Raw genomic sequence first — 19,475 nt, forward strand, 5'->3', positions numbered from 1 at the left:
TGTCTCAGATCAGTCCCATCCATATTCCATTGGCTTGGACTTATACGGCCACAGTGAACATAAGGACAACTAGAAAATGTGACAGCTATGTGTCCAGGTAGAAGAGGAAATAGGCTCTGTGCACAATCAGCTGTCTCTGACAGATGTATTTGTTGGTTCAGCCTCATCCTTCTGGACTTATTTGTCTTTCCTCAGTTGACCCCTGTTCCAACTTATGACATCAGTTTGTGATTTTGACTCTTGCTTTGTTAACACCTTATTTAAGAGTTTTTTTTTTTTTTTTAAATATTTATTCATTTATTTGGCTGCACCAGGTCTTAGTTGCAGCATATGGGATCTAGTTCCCTGACCAGGGATTGAACCTGGGCCCCCTGCATTGGGAGCTCAGAGTCTTAACCACTGGGCCATCAGGGAAGTCCCTATTTAAGAAATTTTTGACTTACTTAATTTGTCCTCATCTTGTATCCTATTGACTCTGATTCTTGCCCCTGCCCTCTGGACTTTTTTCATTCAGAGGAGTTTGGAATTGTTTCAGAGTTAAAGAGAATTTTAGAGATCATTGAGTTCAACAATTGTTTTTTGTACTAGAGGTGTCTATTTCCAAAGACCTTTGGTAAGTTTACATAGTACATGGAAACAAAATATGAATGTATCAGAATCTTTTTCTGCAACTTTCCTCTTTTCTTAAATATTTATTTTATTTATTTATTTGGCTGTGTCCGGTCTTAGTTATAGCATGTGGGATCTAGTTTCTTGACCAGGAATCAAACTCGGGCCCCCTGCACTGGAAGCATAGAGTCTTAGCCACTGGACCACCAGGGAAGTCCCTGAAGCTTTCTTCTTTATAGTGCTTGGGCATTGTGAAAGGGAAAGGTCAATAGAAGAAAGGAGCTTCCTGGTGTGATGGAATGTGTTCATGAATTTCAGCCCTAGTTTTGATGTTGATTAGTCATGTGAAAATTTTCTCATTTTAAAATGGGCTTAATAGGAAATGGCAACCCACTCCAGTGCTCTTGCCTGGAAAGTCCCATGGATAGAGGAGTGCGGTAGGCTACAGTCCATGGGGTCATAAAGAGTCGGACATGACTCAGCAAGTAACACAACACTTAACAGAGTGTAGAGAAGAATTATTAGACACAAGGAGTGACAGTGTTATGTCTGGTGGTAAGACTATGAATGATTCTTTGACTTGGTTCTGTTTTTTTTTTTTTTCCTCCAGATTTTATGCACTTGGAAAGCACTCCTTTTCTATTTAATGCCCTTTCCCAGCTGAGTATCTCTTCAAATGTAAAAATCATGAACAGCAAAAAGATGGATATAAGTTCTAGCTCCAACTATCTATTCATAGAGTTAGGAAAATCACATGAAATAAGATGTAAGAGTACAGTTTGAAAAATGAAGGCTAACTATATAATAAGGTTATTGCTGACAGGTTAGACTTGCCTTAAAGATTTCTATGCAGGGGAAGTAGAACACATGAAGACATATTTTTTAAAAATTATTGATTTATTTGGCTGCTGCCAAGTCTTAGTTGGGGCACAGGGATCTTTAGTTGTGACCTGCTGTGACTGTAAGACATCTTGTTGTGTTAGTCACTTGGTTGTGTCTGACTCTTTGTGGCCCCATGACTGTGCTCCACGAGACTCCTCTGTCCATGGGATTCTCCAGGCAAGAATGCTGGAGTGAGTTGCCATTCCCTTCTCCTGGAGATCTTCCCGTCCCAGGGATCAAACCCGGGTCTCCTGCATTTCAGGTGAACTCTTTACCATGTGAGCCACCTGGGAAGCTAATGAGACATCTTGTATATCTTCAATTCTCCATTTCAGTTTATTGCTCCCCCAAGAGGAGGAAATTTGGCAGGCCCGACATGAATATTTGTTTCTCACAAAAACAAAAGCTAAAGATTATTTGCTGCTCATACAGACTAACAATAAAATATTCAGTATTAAAATCATCACTTTAAAGTTCACATTTGGGGGGGGGAAATGACCTTAGAAAGGAATTAAGCCATTTTCCTAAAGAAAGTGAGGAGATAAATGAGGATTGTCTGCTAATCTAGAAACCCTGCCTTTGATATGTTATGTTGACCACATAGAAATGGGGCAAACCTGCTTGTTAGTGGTGACTGTCACATGGAAGTGCTTTAGTTCACTTATCTGGCTTCCCACAACCTTTGTGATTATAGGCCACTGTTGAAAGATTTTATTTAAATCAAATTGATCCTTCAGTGGTTTTTCTGCTTGTAAAAGTAGTACATACTCATAAAATTCAGACTTTTAAGAAATATATTATGGAGAAAAAGAAATAGTCCCCCATTATCTTAGACTTAACTACTGATAGCAAGTTTGTCCTTTACATTTCTTCAATGCATATATGAATGCATTTACTATGAATTTTCTGAACAAAAATGTGTTTCTATGTTACATACCATTTTGCACATTTTTCCTCATGTTACATCATTACATCTTGAACGTATTTCATAGGATTTTTGATACCAGTTTCCTTACTTTTCTCATTTTCTTTCAGAGCCCCTTAGACCCTGATCTGGATGGTAAATAACTTACAAAGTGAAAAACAAGAGAGCCGGAGAGTGATTTAAAAAAATAAGGCAAAACCTCTTTTAAAGTCAGAGCTTTTTCAGTTTGGCCATGGCCCTACATTCTTATTGGCCAACCTATTATTTGTGATTGTTGTATTGATAGTATGAGTCATGAATTAATGACTTCATAAAAGTAATTTTTTCCCCCATCCTGGCATTCTTTCCAGCACAGGGCTTGTGAAAACTAATTGGATTTAAGGGTGATGTTGATCTGCCCTGGAAAGATGGAATGAGTTATCCACTGAGAAATACATCTGATCCAGCCATTCTCCAAAAACATCTCTCAATTTCTCTTCTACAGAATAGAATCCAAACTCACTAGCTTCATAGGTCAAATTTTCTTGGCTCATCTCTCCAGTTTCAACTCCCAGCATCCTTTTCCATGTACACATGCTTCACAAACTGCCTTTCTTGCTGACTCTTACCTTTGTGTTTTTGCGTTGACTTACCCTTTGTGAAGATGCATTTTGTTAGCTTCTTTGCTTGGTGAAGCTTGTATGCTCATCAGCTCTTTGGTGAGATTTTGCTGGACTCCCGAGGCAGAATAAAGAACTCCTCTCTCTTCTCTATCCTGGTTCTATTATGGTGGTTCTGATGCTAGAGTGAAACGTACCTTACCAGTCTGAATTCATACCTGGACTGTAAGCCTTCAGAATTTAAGAACCATATTTTACTCATCCTTTCTCTCCAGAGATACCCAATAAGTGCTTCAGTGAATTAGTAACAATTATAATTTCCTCAGTCCATCTAGGGGGAAGGGGACAATAAAGGTTTTTTTTTTTAGGACTGTGACCAAGTATATTTGTTTACTTCCTTGCCACTAGCCTCAAAAGTGAAGAGATATAACTCAGTAGCAATTTCCTCAGTAGCAATTATGGATTGTCAGTAGCAATTATGGATCCATGAACAAAAACAAATTTTATCCATTTATCTACCCATTTGATGGGGCTTCCCTGATAGTTCAGTTGGTAAAGAATCCGCCTGCAATGCGGGAGACCCTGGTTCAATTCCTGGGTCAGGAAGATCCCCTGGAGAAGGGATAGGCTACTCACTCCAGTGTTCTTGGGCTTCCCTTGGGGTTCTGCTGATAAAGAACCTGCCTGCAAAGCAGGAGACCTGGGTTCGATTCCTGGGCTGGGAAAATCCCCTGGAGAAGGAAAAGGCTACCCACTCCAGTATTCTGGCCTGGAGAATTCCATGGACAGTCCATGGGATCGCAAAGAGTTGGACAGGACTGAGCAACTCACTCACTCACTCACTTACCCATTTGATAAAGTTTTACTGGAAAATATAAATCTTAAGACTTGAGGCATTAACAGAGATATGGTTAGGCTCAAACTGCCTTCCCCTTATTATTTATTCCTTGTAGTAAAAAGCAACTGTGCCTTCCCTTTTAAATTCTTAAATCTAGGTTTAAACTGCTTAAGAAATGGAAATGGATGTTTAATTTCAAAATTGCTTATCTCACTAAGAGTTGCCGACATAGTAAAGGAGATAGTATTTATGTATGTTTTTTTAAGCTAAATATCAGAAAACGTGCTCAGAGTAATTTGACTTAACAAAAGGGTTCAGTAATCTTCCTTGAAAAATGATCCTGAAATCAATTCCTTTAATTTACATTAGGCTCTCCAAGGAAATAAACACTCTTTCCTATATAAAATGAGGCTGGCCCAGATACCTTTTCTGAGCTAGAAAAATCCAGGCTGAAATAGTACTTTACACTGATTCCTGTTATAAACTCTTCTTTGGGACTTCCCTGGTGGCTCAGATAGTAAATATTCTGCCTGCAATGCAGGAGACCCAGGTTCGATTCTTCCTAGGTCGGGAAGATCCCCTGCAGAAGGGAATGGCAACCCACTCAAGTATTCTTACCTGCAGAATTCCATGGACAGAGAAGCCTGGCGGGCTACAGTGCATGGGGTTGCAAAGAGTTGGACATGAATGAGTGACAAACTCTTTCACTCTGAAAAGTATGTCTAGAAATAGCTAAACAATAGTACCAAATGGGCATGTTTTTATCTGTCCTTATGAACTCAGATGCCTTTTTCCCTTTTCAGCCTTAGTTTTATTATACAGCTGCCCTTCTTCCACTAATTAGCTAAGCAATCAATCAGCTCATTCATTCACATTGTCATTGTTGATGCCTATTTTATGTGCAAGACACTCTAGATTTGGGGACACAAAGGTAACAAGTTCAGGTTAGAATTTTATCTCAACTCTCTATTCTTAAAAAATTAGTTTTTACTCCCTGTGACTGACTGCTCAATTTAATAAGCGTCGATTTAGGATCTATTCTGTGTTCAGAACTGTTCAGAACCCTAATCTATAATCTTTCTAGAAGCTAGCAATTTATCCCATTAATTTAAATGATGAATAATAAATTTGAAGTTCTTTGTGTGGTTTATGTCATATATTTCTTTTTTTAATTTATTTTTTATTGAAGTATAGTTGATTTACAATGTAGTGTTAGTGTCAGTTATACAGCAAAGTGATTCAGTTATATGTGTATATATTCTTTTTCAGATTCTTTTCCCATATAGGTTATTACAAAATATTGAGTATAGTTCCCTGTGCTACACACTAGGTCCTTGTTGTTCATCTATTTTATATATAGTAGTGTGTATATGTTACTCTCAAATTCCCAATTTATCCCCCCCTCCATATTTCCCTTCGGTAACCAGAAGTTTGTTTTTTATGTCTGTGAGTTTCTGTTTTATAAATATATTGTATATATTTGTATTATATATTTCATTAGTAGTAATGAAATGGAAGGTTTATGCAAACCATTCTTATTTCCTGTGAAATATATATATCTCTGTAGTTCTCAAAATTAATTATCCAAATGCTTTTAGTTAATGCTGTATTACTGTAGGCTTTTAAAAATATGCTGAAAGAATGTATCTGTGTTAGATAAATGTTATTGTTCATTTTTAGAGGGGCTGAGTGGTTTTGTTAGCAGAGTTGGAAACAGAAATGTGATTGCTTAAATCTTAAATTGTGTTAAGATGTGAACTGGTGATAAACAGACAAAAATTAATCATATGTGCTGTGATTATGGTTTTATAGAGGTCATAGATCTGCTTTATGGAAACTTGAGTTTCTGTGTAACAGTTTGAAATTATTGCATAATCAGGCCACTTAATAGGACAACCCAATAAAAGGTAGTTTGAGGTCTATGTTAAGAAACTGAGAACCAAGTGATATGACTACTTACCAGGTGAAATGAGAAAAGTCAGCCTCTCCTTTAGTTTCTTCTGTTATGGGCAGGGGAAAAATAGTTCTTAGAATCAGGTCTTTATCTAAGACTGAGAAGACATTGGCAGCTTCTCAGTGTATACTTTCTGGGGAAGCAGATAATGGAAGACCCTTTCTTCCTTGTCTTATATGATCTCTCTTTTAAAGCCCAGGTCTTATTTAAGCATAGATTCTCATATTCAGAAAAACTCAGTTTTGGTCTTAACCTATAAATCAAGAGGTAAAGCCTTTTCCTGCTTTCCTGAAGAGTTCTGCCCTCAGTAAAGGGCAGAGAAAGAGTTTATGTCATAAATCACTCAGGAATTGTTTACCACGTTAATCTAGAGGGCACTTGCCCATGGCAGGCAGTAAAGTTACCTTGGTTGTTTAAAAATAACATGAGTGGTTTATTCAGACTGTTCACAAATGTTTGGACATTATTCAAGGGCTGTCCTAGACTGACCAATTACCTTTATTTTTCACTGCTCTTCTTAGATTCACCCTTACACCATCCAATCACATTGAGTGGAGCAGGGGTTCCTGAAATTGCAACATTTCTGACTTTCCAGCCATGTGATATAGCGTCTCAGGCCCTGAGTTAAATTTCAACCCAGGCATCTCTCTTCAATTCAGGTCACCTACAGGCCAGACAAAAATCAAGGTCATGTTGAACCAATGTAAGGAGTTTTTTGTTGGTTGCAATAACTATAATGTTATTCACTGTTTGAAATACTATACCATGGTTAATCATAAGTTGCTGCTGTTGTTTCCTTTTACTTATGAGCCCTTAATCAAGAGGATGCAGCAAGGGCCACTGTTTGAAAGGAGCCTTTCATGAGGTCTTCCTTTTGGATGCTCCTTCATCTTTCATCGTGAAAAGAAGAGGACTTCATGTGACTTTCAAAAGTTGTTGAATATTGTATATTGACCTCTTGGAGAACAGATTTTACTCTTCTGAATTTAGATGATTGTGTTATAAACTTTATGTTTCAGCTGATGACCAGTAGAACACTAAGCCAGTGTTCTTCAGACTATTCCTTTTAGTTGGTCCCAAACTTGATTAATTCTTATATGTCAGTCACTATCACTAAAAGTTACATATTGGTTCTCTGAAAGCACATTTTGCTATCTAGAATTCAAGTTGTCTGTCTTTAACCATATGTTTCTGCTGATGATAATGTAAACAGTCAGACCAGATCTCTCCAGGCAGCTCTTTTAACTGCCCCTCCTCCCCTACCCCCGCCCCCCAAACTAATGGCTGAGACATTAAATGTCAGTCTTTCTCTTTTTTAAACTTTTATATCTTATTTTATGAGAATTCGTCTTGTGAGTTATCCTTGTCAAATGAGGGGGTCATATCCAGAAGTTAGGATAGGCTCATTTTGTGAATAAATTTTGGAATTGATCATGTATGAGAATGAATTTTTTAAATTTAAGAATTGAGTAATAGGTTATGCTCTCAGACTTGTTGATTTGTCAGCTTCATCCTAAATTGGATTTGGATAAAACTAAAGCTGCGGTAGCTGCTTTTTCTTTGGGGCACTCAAAATGTTTCCAGTTTAAAATCAAATTTATTTTTTACTGATAGCTTTTTTGTGGGTTTCATTTACATGAGCTTTTAACTCTTCTGTTGATGATCCCTTGTGAGCCCTCTCCACTGGCCAAACTGGTTTTATGTGGTTCCCTAAGTATAGCATACACTCCTGTGTGGCTTGGATTTTGCTGTTACTGTTACCAACCGGAGTTCTTGGCCTCCTTAATCAATAGAAATAGATAAGAGGCTAGACAGGAAGTTCAGATAAAGCATTATCGGGGTTCCTGTTGCAGCAGGAGGGAGTGAGCACAAGTAACAGTTTCCCTTGCTTGCTCACTCCCTAAGGTGGGGCAAGCTGGTTCCTTATATGGAGTGAGGGTAGGGGTGGGTTCAGGTGTTGGGCCTGAGGGTGGCTTAGGTGTTTTGCCCATCCTTTTGGTGGTATTGTGTGCAGGGAACATGCATAGTACCCTGCTTTTGCTCCTTGCTCTTAAGAAGTGGCAGTTGGGTTTCTGGTCTTTTTGTATCTTGTCCATTATTTGCACATGTATGTGGTTATTTTTCTTCCCTTGTTTCTTTTATTTTGTTGCTTGAGGAGACATTTGTCCAGGGACAAGCACGATAGCAAAGGGTCCCAGGTCTCGGTCCCAACCTGTCTCGTTACTGCAGACTGGCGTTCTACAGTATTTGACATCCTTAGAGATAAGGCTGAAGTACTCCTTTCCTCATGAAATTCTGCCCTCTGCTTACCACCTGGGCTTAAATGCTGCTCACTGAACCATTTTATTTGGCCTGTTAGTGAAGCACTGTTTTACTCTACCTTGTGTTTTAATTGATTTTGTGCCCATTTTACTCCTCTATGAGAGGCAGACTTATTGAGGACCAGGGCTCTATCTTCATGCTGCATCCAAATGATTGACTTGATACAAGCTGTGTGCATCTCTTATTTTTCCATTAACATAGGGAAACATTTCTCAGAACATTTCTCAGAGCTGCTTTGAGGAAGGGATAAGAGATGGAGAGGAAAACTCTTGATCAAATTCAGAAGTCTCTTTACAATAGTGTTAATCTGAAAAGGAATACCTCAGGTTTTCAGTGACAAGAGTGTGACATAACAGCTTTGCATTTTTCTAAGATACCCAAAGATTAAGATGGATAGTTGGCCAGAACAAGAGGTGATATCTGCCTTCAATCTGTTTGACCAAGTCAGGTTGAGACAAGAATGCTGGAGAATGAGCTTCTCTGACTGAACGTGTTTGTTTAGGCCTCCTTCAAGCTTCTCACCCCTGGGCTTCCTCTCTCCTTGTACCCACATTTTCAATGCTCTTTTTTTGTGGAATGGCATGTCAGCTGTGGAAGATAATAGGGATCATATTTATTGTACCAACAATAGTCTATCTTAATGTGATCACACGCACTAGACAGATTATTACAGGAACTTGGGGTAAATAGCGTGGGACATTAAAACAAACAAACAAGCCAAGAGGGCTGTCTGGGACCAAAGGAACAGAGTTACTGGATTTGTTTAAAGAATTAAGCTTATGAGCTACACTTTCCCCCTTTGCAACACAGATAAAAATCTTTACTTGAGGGACATTTCAACATCACAGCTGCAAGTGTAGCTTACAATGGAAAATGTTTTTCATTTTGGAAAAAGGCAATTGCTATTTTGTAATGGAAGACATGCTATTTTGCATGCAAAGCCAATACAGTTTGATGAAGGGGGCAAAGTCTAGTGTAACAATCTCTAAGTCAGGAGATCAACATTTTCATCTTACTAGTCCTTCAGTCGAGAAATCTTAAGTGTCTCCTCTGTTCGGAACTGCTAAGTATTATGGACAATATAGTCAAAGTAGAAGACACTATGTCTTCCCCAGGAAGGAGAGGAAATTTAATAGGCAGCTCATATGTACCAAAGTCAACAAAATATGATGTTAGTTCAGAAGGGTATTACCAAAGTGTCACATGACTAACTACGAACCAGAAGTCAAGGAGTGGATTGCTGTGGATTTTGCTACTAGGTGGCTTTAGATTCTTGGATCTTCTCCATGACTCATTACTTCCATTTAAACTGAGGATTATACCTGCTATCTACCAAGTAATGGAAGTAATCAAAGTAATACTGAAGCTGTGAATTTAGACCCTGAGTCTCTTGCACTTTTGTACACAAAATGAGGAGGTATGACAGTGTGGTAGAAGAGACTTGAAGATTGATGAGTGCTCTGTGATAAAAGGAATAAGAGTGCTTTTATAGTATGATTTTAATTAAAGAGATTCTTCTTTTAGTTTTGTAAAATGTAACTTTCTATTAATAAGTGGCAACTTATTAGAAAGATCTATCAAGTTGATTTGTTCTTCCTTTAAGAAACACAGAACTTTTTATTTTCCCATAAGACTGTTTTTTTTTTTTCATTTTTATTTTACTCCACTTATTAACTCATTCAGTTTGTAATTACTGAGCATGCGTGCCCTACTTGGCAGGAATATAAATCTGAAGAAGGCATAGATAGGCCATGTTGCTAAAGATCTCATGTAGAGGATACTGAAGAAACCAAGGGGAGTTTTTCCTGTTTTGAGTAGTTAGGATCATTTTTGCTTTTTTCAATAGTTTGAAGAAAACTCCAGATTTTAGCTTGGTTTACTGTGCTGTCTTCATTTATTCATTTTTTTCCAAGTTAATGGGTACTAGAAACCTGATCATTCTTGACATCTACCTTTAATTTGCCCTTGAAATACAAATGATCCCCAAGTCCTTTCGATGTCTGTCTCCAGGATATGTGTTGAATCTGTCCACTTCTCAGCTTATTTACCCTTGTGACTACTCCATTCACCTTCTAATTGGTTTCCGAGGTGTTGCTCTTAATCCCTCTCATTAGAGGCTTTCAACATTTTTTGACTGTGACTCACAATAAAAAATACATTCACAATGCCCACAGTACACATATGTCTGTGCTTTGTTTCTGTAAGTAACTCTGAGAGAGTCATAAAATAATACTTTTACTCTGTATGACAGAGTCTGATATTTTTTTAATTCTGTTTTTTTTTTTCTCTTTTTTTATACTGCCATGGTAAACTAAATTCACTTCATGATCCATTAATGCGTTGAAATATACTGTTCTGATCTTTTCAACACAGAGGTCAGCATGATGGTTTTATCCCACTTCCTTGTTTAAAATTTTTCATTGGCTTCCCATTGCACTGATGATGAAACCTGGAAATAACAGTGTGATCCGTGAGGTCCTGCATGATCCCATTTCTGCTTCTCCTCATTCTTTCCCATCTTTCAACACCTTTTCAGTTCACTTCGGTTGCTCAGTCATGTCCGACTCTTTGCAACCCCCCAAACTGACGCATGCCTAGCCTCCCTGTCCATCACCAACTCCCGGAGTTTACCGAAACTCATGTCCATTGAGTCGGTGATGCCATCCAACGACGTCATCCTCTGTTGTTCCCTTCTCCTCCTGCCCTCAATCTTTCCCAGCATCAGGGCCTTTTCCAATGAGTCAACTCTTCGCATCAGGTGGCCAAAGTATTGGAGTTTCAGCTTCAACATCAGTCCCTCCAGTGAACACCCAGGACTGATCTCCTTTAGGATTGACTGGTTGGATCTCCTTGCAGTCCAATGGACTCTCAAGAGTCTTCTCCAACACCACAGTGCAAAAGCATCAATTCTTCTGCACTCAGCTTTCCTTACAGTCCAAATCTCACATCCATACATGACTACTGGAAAAACCATAGCCTTGACTAGATGGACCTTTGTTGACAAAGCAATGTCTCTGCTTTTTAATATGCTATCTAGGTTGGTCATAGCTTTCCTACCAAGGAGTAAGCATCTTTTAATTTCATGGCTGCAATCACCGTCTACAGTGATTTTGGAGCCCCCAAAAATAAAGTCAGCCACTGTTTCCACTGTTTCCCCATCTATTTGCCATGAAGTAATGGGACCGGATGCCATAATCTTAGTTTTCTGAATGTTGAGGTTTAAGCCAACTTTTTCACTCTCATTCACTTTCATCAAGAGGCTCTTTAGTTCTTTTTCACTTTCTGCCATAAGGGTGGTGTCATCTGCATATCTGAGGTTATTGATATTTCTCCCAGCAATCTTGATTCCAGCTTGTGCTTCTTCCAGCCCAGCGTTTCTCATGATGTACTCTGCATATAAGTTAAATAAGCAGAGTGACAATATACAACCTTGACGTACTCCTTTTCCTATTTGGAACCAGTCTGTTTTTCCATGTCCAGTTCTAACTGTTGCTTCCTGACCTGCATACAGATTTCTCAAGAGGCAGGTCAAGTGTTTTGGTATTCCCTTCTCTTTCAGAATTTTCCACAGTTTATTGTGATCCACACAGTCAAAGGCTTTGGTATAGCCAATAAAGCAGAAATAGATGTTTTTCTGAGACTCTCTTGCTTTTTCGATGATCCAGCAGATGTTGGCAATTTGATCTCTGGTTCCTCTGCCTTTTCTAAAACCAGCTTGAACATCTGGAAGTTCACGGTTCACGTGCTGAAGCCTGGCTTGGAGAATTTTGAGCATTACTTTACTAGCATGTGAGGTGAGTGCAATTGTGCGGTAGTTTGAGCATTCTTTGGCATTGCTTTTCTTTGGGATTGGAATGAATACTGACTTTTTCCAGTCCCGTGGCCACTGCTGATTTTCCAAATTTGCTGACATATTGAGTGCAGGACTTTCAGAGCATCATCTTCTAGGATTTGAAATAGCTCAACTGGAATTCCATCACATCCACTAGCTTTGTTCATAGTGAAGCTTCCTAAATCCCACTTGACTTCACATTCCAGGATGTCTGGCTCTAGGTGAGTGATCACACCATCGTGATTATCTGGGTCAAAACATCTGTTTTATACAGTTCTTTTGTGTATTCTTGTCACCCCTTCCTAATATCTTCTGCTTCTGTTAGGTCCATACCACTTCTGTCCTTTATTGAGCCCATCTTTTCATGAAATGTTCCCTTTGTATCTCTGATTTTCTTGAAGAGATCTCTAGTCTTTCCCATTCTATTGTTTTCCTCTATTTCTTTGCAGTGATCACTGAAAAAGGCTTTCTTATCTCTCCTGGCTATTCTTTGGAACTCTGCATTCAAATGGGAATATCTTTCCTTTTCTCCTTTGTTTTTTGCTTCTCTTTTTTCACAGCTATTTGTAAGGCCTCCTCAGACAGCCGTTTTGCTTTTTTTACATTTCTTTTTCTTGGGTATGGTCTTAATCCTTGTCTCCTGTACAATGTCATGAACCTCTCTTTATAGAACCAGACACTCTGTCTATCAGATCTAGTCCCTTAAATCTATTTCTCACTTCCACTGTATAATCATAAGGGGTTTGATTTAGGTCATACCTGAATGGTCTAGTGGTTTTCCTCACTTTCTTCAATTTAAGTCTGAATTTGGCAATAAGGAGTTCATGATCTGAGCAACACCTATTCATGTGTTCTTTTCTTTCCTCTTCCTAGTTTTACCCAGCCTACTCCTCCTGTTTTCCTGCAGGACTCTGTATAAAGATCACTGCTTTAAGAAAATTAGATTTCCGTTTATAATCCCTCATCTTCCTATTTATTTTTTATTAATTGTACTTGTTATAGTAATGAAAAAAAGTTTGTTATAGTTTTATGATCATGTGTTCCATTGTATGACTCTTTGTTTAATATTGATGGCTCACCCTAGACTGTAAATTGCACAACAGCTAGGACCAGGCCTGTTTTGTTTATTGCTGCCTCCACAGCACCTCGCACAGTCCTAGCATGGTTGGCAAATATTTTGGGGCATCTACTTTGTGTCAGGCTCTGTGCTTGCCCCGAGAGTGCAAAGATGAGTAAGTCATAGACCCTGCGGTCAAGGATATGCCTCTTTTGGCATGTGTTGTGTCTGAAGACAAGCTGTCTAGAAAGCAAAATAGGTTAATAAAAATGTTTGAAAGGTTGTGAGAATGCTAAAATTCCTACATATTAGGGATTCTTTAGTTTAAAACTGTAACTGAAACAGGGTTTTCCTTATTGTAATACAAATTCAAGACACTATAGTGTTTTGTGGAATGACTATGACATTTCTCACTGATATATAGAAGGATTTAAGCAAATGATAGATGCCTTTTCTTTTGAATGTTATTTATGTCTCATTACGTGGTTCTCAGACTCAGAAACTCTGAAAGACAAGGCATTGAGACTAGTCTCCCTCTGAATCCCGGAACACTCAGTTATAAGATCCCTGCCAGGTGCTCATTAAACCTTGAACTCTTTCAGTGATGGAGAAGTAACTTTTAGACAAAACAGCCTTTTCCATTTTGGAACAGTTTGAATTGTTAGAAAATGTTTTATTACATTGACTTATTTTTCTGCTCATTTGTCTGCCCTTTGGAGTCGTGGAGATATGCTTGCTCTTTCTTCCACAAAACAACTCTCCAGGTATGTATTTGCAGATAGCTCACCTGCCCACAGTGTTCTTTTTCCCAGCTGAAACAATTTTGGTTTTTCCAATTATTCCTATGATGTGATTTCCCTACCCTTTCTATTGCTATGACACTCTTAACATGTTCCAGGTTTTTCCATGTATCCTTGAAAACTTAGCACCCACGATGGAGGCAGCACTCCACTTGCATCCAAGCCAGAGAAGCACAGGACTATTTTTTCCTACTCTGAACACTATACCTCTGCTAATCTGGCCTTAAATTGCATTGGATTTTTCAGCAGCCAAGCCACAGTGCTGGCTCACATAATGTTCACAGTCAACTAAAACCCCCTAGATCTTTTTCACATGAACTCTTGTTCAGCCTGGTCACTCTCCCACCCTGACCTTAGGCATGTAATAGTTTTCTTTCTTGTATTGGTGTAATAGGTTTTTACATTTATTCCCATTCAGTCTCATCGTATTAACTTCAGACCAAGATTCCCTTCAGTTGCTTGTGGAGTCTACAGGCTTGGCAAAAGAAGAAAAACAAAACAAAACCAAAAACCCTCCAACTCCAGTGAATACCACAAACAGTTATTTGCTTTAGGTTCAGGAAATGAAAAGTTATGCTGGTTTTAAGTTTCTTCATTTGCCTTCCTTGTTCCTCTTCCATTCCACCCCCACCCCCTTCAGTGTTTTGGTCTGAGGCCCAGAGCAGGATGTCTGCAACTTAGGCTCTCTTTCGCGAGGGCCCAGCTCTCATCCTCCACACGCTGAGGTGCGGCAATAGCCAGGGTCTGTCTTGGCTAAGCTGAGGGAACATCTCTTAGCCTCGCTGAGGAAACCCTTGCTGCCTCATGATATGAAACATGCCACTTACTTGTTCTGTGCCATTGTGGGGCTGATTTGGCTCATTGTCTCCCAGAGGAAACACAGAGCAAGCAGACTCCTTCTCTCTCGCCCCCTCCCTCGCCCCCCGCCATCTCTTTTGTCCCCACAATCCAGCTCTGGAAAATATCTGAAGGCCACAGAAGTGGGAGTACCCTTTGATGTTTATATTGGCTGGCTCCTTTTCCTTTTTACTTCTTCTTCTTCTTTTTTTTTTTTAATAATCAGAGTAGTAGAAAACGTGGAGAATTAATCGCATGACAGCAGCAGAGGAATTCATTAGAAAAACTGAGATGAATTCTGCTCAGATTTCAGGCTCTCAGGCAGGAGTCACAAAGGAGTAATCGTCTTCTAGTTGTTTTTAATCATTTCTTTTGTGGCACCTTCCTTGTCCATGAAACCAATCTCAGTGTCCAGCATGAGGGAGCCTGAGAAGAGAGGCTGTCGGAATGGAGGCTTTGATTGGGAAATTACTACAGTGGTATTAACTACTTCCTTCTAACCTCCCTTTGATGGAACCTGTCCATCTTGGACAGGGCAACGGACAGTGCTATGTCATTGTTTTTTATTTCAAGTGTTACCTATTAACTTTTAAGACTGTAAATAATGTGCATAAAACTTTACTACAGAAAATTCTTAAATTGACAAAAACAACTTCTGAGGCACCAAGTTTTGCAAAGTGTGTTTTCTCACTTAAACTGCAGAACTCCCCCCCAACCCTTTTTTTCTTCATTAGCCTTGAAAGCAACTCTGTTGGTGTCTCTGCCCTTGACTTAGTTCATTTATGCTTAAAATTTTTCTTGAAGCAACTTAGTAAAATAAAACATTGATTTTCTCTCTAAATATATAAAGGCAGCAACTGGATTTCCAGAAGCTATGATAGGATAAAAAGTTTACTCCAAAGTAGTTTTGACTGCTTTGCTTAAATACTGGATCTTCATTGCTACTCTATTTACTCATGAATCTGTTTTTAAAATGAATCATATTAGGAAGTTTCATATTGAAATAATTTAAGAGAAAAATCTTTCTCAAGTGCTTTCATACCCTTCAGAAGTTTCTGTTAATACATAATGTATTGATCTTTTAAGTATGAATCTTTGTATCTATTTATTAAAGCAGATTCTGTAAAGCCCCCCTTTCAGACCTTTTAGCGCAGTTCTAGTAAAATAGATCTACCTGAAAGCAATGAAAAGGACAGTGCTTGAATCTTAGTGATAGTTTTACAAAGAGAATTCATTAACCTGAAGTACTCATGCGTGTAATTTATTTAAAAGCCATTTGGTTTTAACTTTAAGCTCACCCAGTCAGCACGTGCTTTCGTCAGACATTTAGGGCCTAACAGGGATGGATTTATTTAGTATTAGAGAAAATTTCCCAGGGAACACTCTTCTCATCTTAGGGCACAAAGTCAGACTCTGAGACTCAGAACCAGACCGTTGGCAAGTAAATTACCTTTTCATGTCATGTTTCTCTTACCTGCCAAGTGGAGATGCACAAACTTGTTATCTGCTTGTCAGTGAGAGAAAAATATACCCTATCTTTTTTGTGTCAGTGGTTATCAGGAAGGAGTGATAACTGTGGCCTGCAGTTTTTATAGGGAAGGCCCTGTGGAAGATGGGAGACATGAGCAAGGCCTAGGAGAGTAAATAGGATGTTAGTCATTCCAAGACCATTTTTTGAGGACTTCTGATACAGGGACATTTAAAATATGTTGCCTGCTTCTGTTTTAGATTGGCACAGAGGAGTCACAAAGGCAACAAGAGAAAGGGAGTAAAAAGCATAGCAGCCAAAAAGCTCATTAGTGTGTTTTGTATTCACGAAGCAGTGGAAGATGTGATTCATCCTAAGGAGATCATTAAGAAATGAGTATAAAGTATGTTTGCATGAATATTTTTATTTGTGATATTTATAAAAGTGAAATGTTGGAGGGGAAAGTCTCAGAAAACTGATTGAATAAAACTATAAGTAGAGAATGGAGTACTCTACAGATACTAAAATCATGCTGTATAAAATATTTATTCCAGTGGGGAAATACTTGTGGTGTAGGGAAGAATGGAAATGTAGGTTATGAAAGGGAATATACACTGTGGTCCCAACTTTGTAAAGTGTTTCTATTTATTTTGTGGGAAAAAATTAGAGAGGATCCAAAACAGTTAGCAGTATGTTCTGAGATGAGTTTGACTTTCTTCTTTGGGCTCTGATGTTTTCAGCTTTCTTCTGCCAACAAAATGCAATTAATTCTTTGTTAAAGTTAGACTAGGAAGTTAGGCCCTTTTTTCCATTGGTTTATTCACTTATATGAGGCAATACGAGTCCATTGTGAAAATCTGAGTCGATGAGTGACAGAATGAAAATAATATTGTTGGGAGACGATTAAGATAAATAAGCATAAGATGTTTCAGTGTAGAGAGCCTACAGTTGGAGTGATGAATCTACAAATTGCAGCAATACTTTATTGTAAAATGGTAGATGTTTGATGTTTGTTCCTGGAGTAGGAAATGGCAACCCACTCCAGTATTCTTGCCTGGAAAATTCCATGGACAGAGGAGCCTGGCAGGCTACAGTCCCTGGGGTCACAAAGAGTCAGATGCAACTGAGTGACTGAGCACAGCACAGCACAGATGTTTGAAATAAGAAGGTAATTGTAGGAATTCAAAAGAAGGGATGGATGTGGAACATTATGAAGGGTGAATAGGCAGTATATGGTGAAATGGCTCTGAGAGATGGGGGAGAGAATAGTCCTGAGGAAAAATGCAATATTTTAAGCTTGTTGGGGGCATGAAGTCAACAGAAAACAGAGACCACTGTCTTGGAAATAGGGAAAAGTGGTTTTCAGTCCAGGTTGGTTGGTTGGTTTGGTTGTTTTTTTGTGTGTATGTATTAGTTTCTTACTTTTTCTTGGGAAGTGCAAAAAATGTTGCAAAATAAAAATAGCATATTCAAGTACCTTTACCCAGTAATATTTGACTATAGTTGCTTTATAATTTATCAGTTGTCTATGTACATATACATAATTTTTTTCAGATATGGTTATCTTGATCCTTTACCCTCAAATACTAAGTTTGTATTTCAGAGAAAGTGGATATTCTCTTACATAACCGTTGTAAAGAATTATCAACTGTAGTAAATTTGATTAGATACGTTTATCTACACTATCACTAATATTCCAGTTTTTTCAATTAAGTCAGTAATGCAACAGTGTCTTTCACAGCACTTTTTTCTCTCTAGCACAAGAAAAAAGTCTAGGTTTAAGTATTACAATTAATTGTCTTTCCTTTTTACTTTCATCTGGAACTGGAACATATTCATAGCCTTTCATTTTCTTTTATGGCTGATATTTTTGAAGACTATGGTTCGTCTATCTACCCTCCCCCCCTTTTATTTTTAATTTGTTTTATTCAGTTTCCTCAGGATTAGGCTTGAGTTATGCCTTGTCAGCCAGGTAAATGTTTTGTTCTTCTCAGGTTATCATATCTGGAGGCACATAATGTTCATCTGCCTCTCACTGGGATGTAAATTTTAATCATCAGGTCAAGGTATTATTAGATTTTCCTCTATGAAGGTACTGTTTTTCCCTTGCAAACACTAAGCAGTCAGTGGGAAGCAAATATCTTATTCGTCATGGTTCACCCAGATTTACTGTCCATTAATGATTCTTTCATAATCCAAACTTTTTAAGATAGTTGCAAAATCACAATTTTCCACCTCCAACATTCCCGCCACACTTATCAATCATCACTAGATATTTTCCAGTAAGCAAAAGAGCTCTTTCTTTTTCTCATCTATTTATCCATCCATCTCTTCCTCCATCCATCCCTTACCAGTTTGGATTTATGGATTCCTGTTTTGTTTTGTGTTAATGGTCAATACTGTACTGAATCACTTTGGTGCTCAAATTGTCCCAGATTTGGGAATGTGTTTTTGTGCCATATCCTCACCATTTATTTCCCTTTGTTTTAAAAATATTTACTTTCTTACTTTTTGGCATAGTAAGTTATCTTAGGCTCATCTGTACCTATTCCTTCCTAGTCCTCAAATTGCCCATTTCTCCAAGAATCCTCAGTTGTTTTATAGTGGAATGGTATTAGAGACCAAACTCTGGGAATAGGTGGGCTCATTACTATTGGAGTGTCTTTGCTTCTTGGCCTTTTGTGGACAGAGTTGAGAATTACATACATACATACACATGTGCATATATACATACGTACATATACATATTTTAGAAACTGAATTCATTCTTATACTTCCAATTTTAGTCCATTCCCACAGGTTTCTTCCTTGCTTGATTCAGTTTTCTATGACTTTCAGTTTGAAATAATGATAAGGCAAAATGGTAAAGAAGTTCAGCATGCAACAAAGAGACAGAAAATTGAAACTCATGTGAAAGCATCAAGTTTAGTGATTAGGTTAGGGTGTCACCCAAACAGAGTAAGGCGTAAGTCGAGTTTGCCAAATCCAAAGGCAAGAGAAATATAGTGAAAGATAGTGAAAGTGGAAAGAAAGTGAAAGCCACTGAATTTTGAGATACATGAAGAAATTGTAGTAAAGATAAGAATAGCTCAGGGAAAGAGATACAGAAAATGGAGTAAAAAAAAAAGGAGGAGAAGCCAGTAGAGTCATGATGGTCAAGACTGGAAAGATTTTCAGTAGTCAGATACTTCAAAATGGCCAGAAAAAAATTGAAGATTGAGACTAAACCTTTGGATTTGTTATTTGATTACCAAAGATTTTACAAACTAGGGCTCATTGGAGGATTTTTTGAGAGTACAACTTTAATGTGGCCACGTAGCTCAGGCTAATTATCATAAAATTTGATTAAATA

The 19,475-nt window shown here is 38.2% G+C and overlaps 1 protein-coding gene and 1 non-coding gene across 6 annotated transcripts in view; one reads left to right on the forward strand and one right to left on the reverse strand.

Annotated features, from left to right (window-relative positions):
* RAD51B (RAD51 paralog B) overlaps positions 1 to 19,475 on the forward strand; it is a 628,595-nt gene that overhangs the window by 326,757 nt on the left and 282,363 nt on the right. The window lies entirely within an intron of this gene.
* Positions 342 to 414, reverse strand: TRNAG-CCC (transfer RNA glycine (anticodon CCC)). Its single transcript has one exon. It is a non-coding gene; the product is annotated as a tRNA-Gly (tRNA).

The sequence above is a fragment of the Odocoileus virginianus genome, chromosome 6, assembly GCF_023699985.2.
Source record: "Odocoileus virginianus isolate 20LAN1187 ecotype Illinois chromosome 6, Ovbor_1.2, whole genome shotgun sequence".
NCBI classification, from domain to species: domain Eukaryota; kingdom Metazoa; phylum Chordata; class Mammalia; order Artiodactyla; family Cervidae; genus Odocoileus; species Odocoileus virginianus.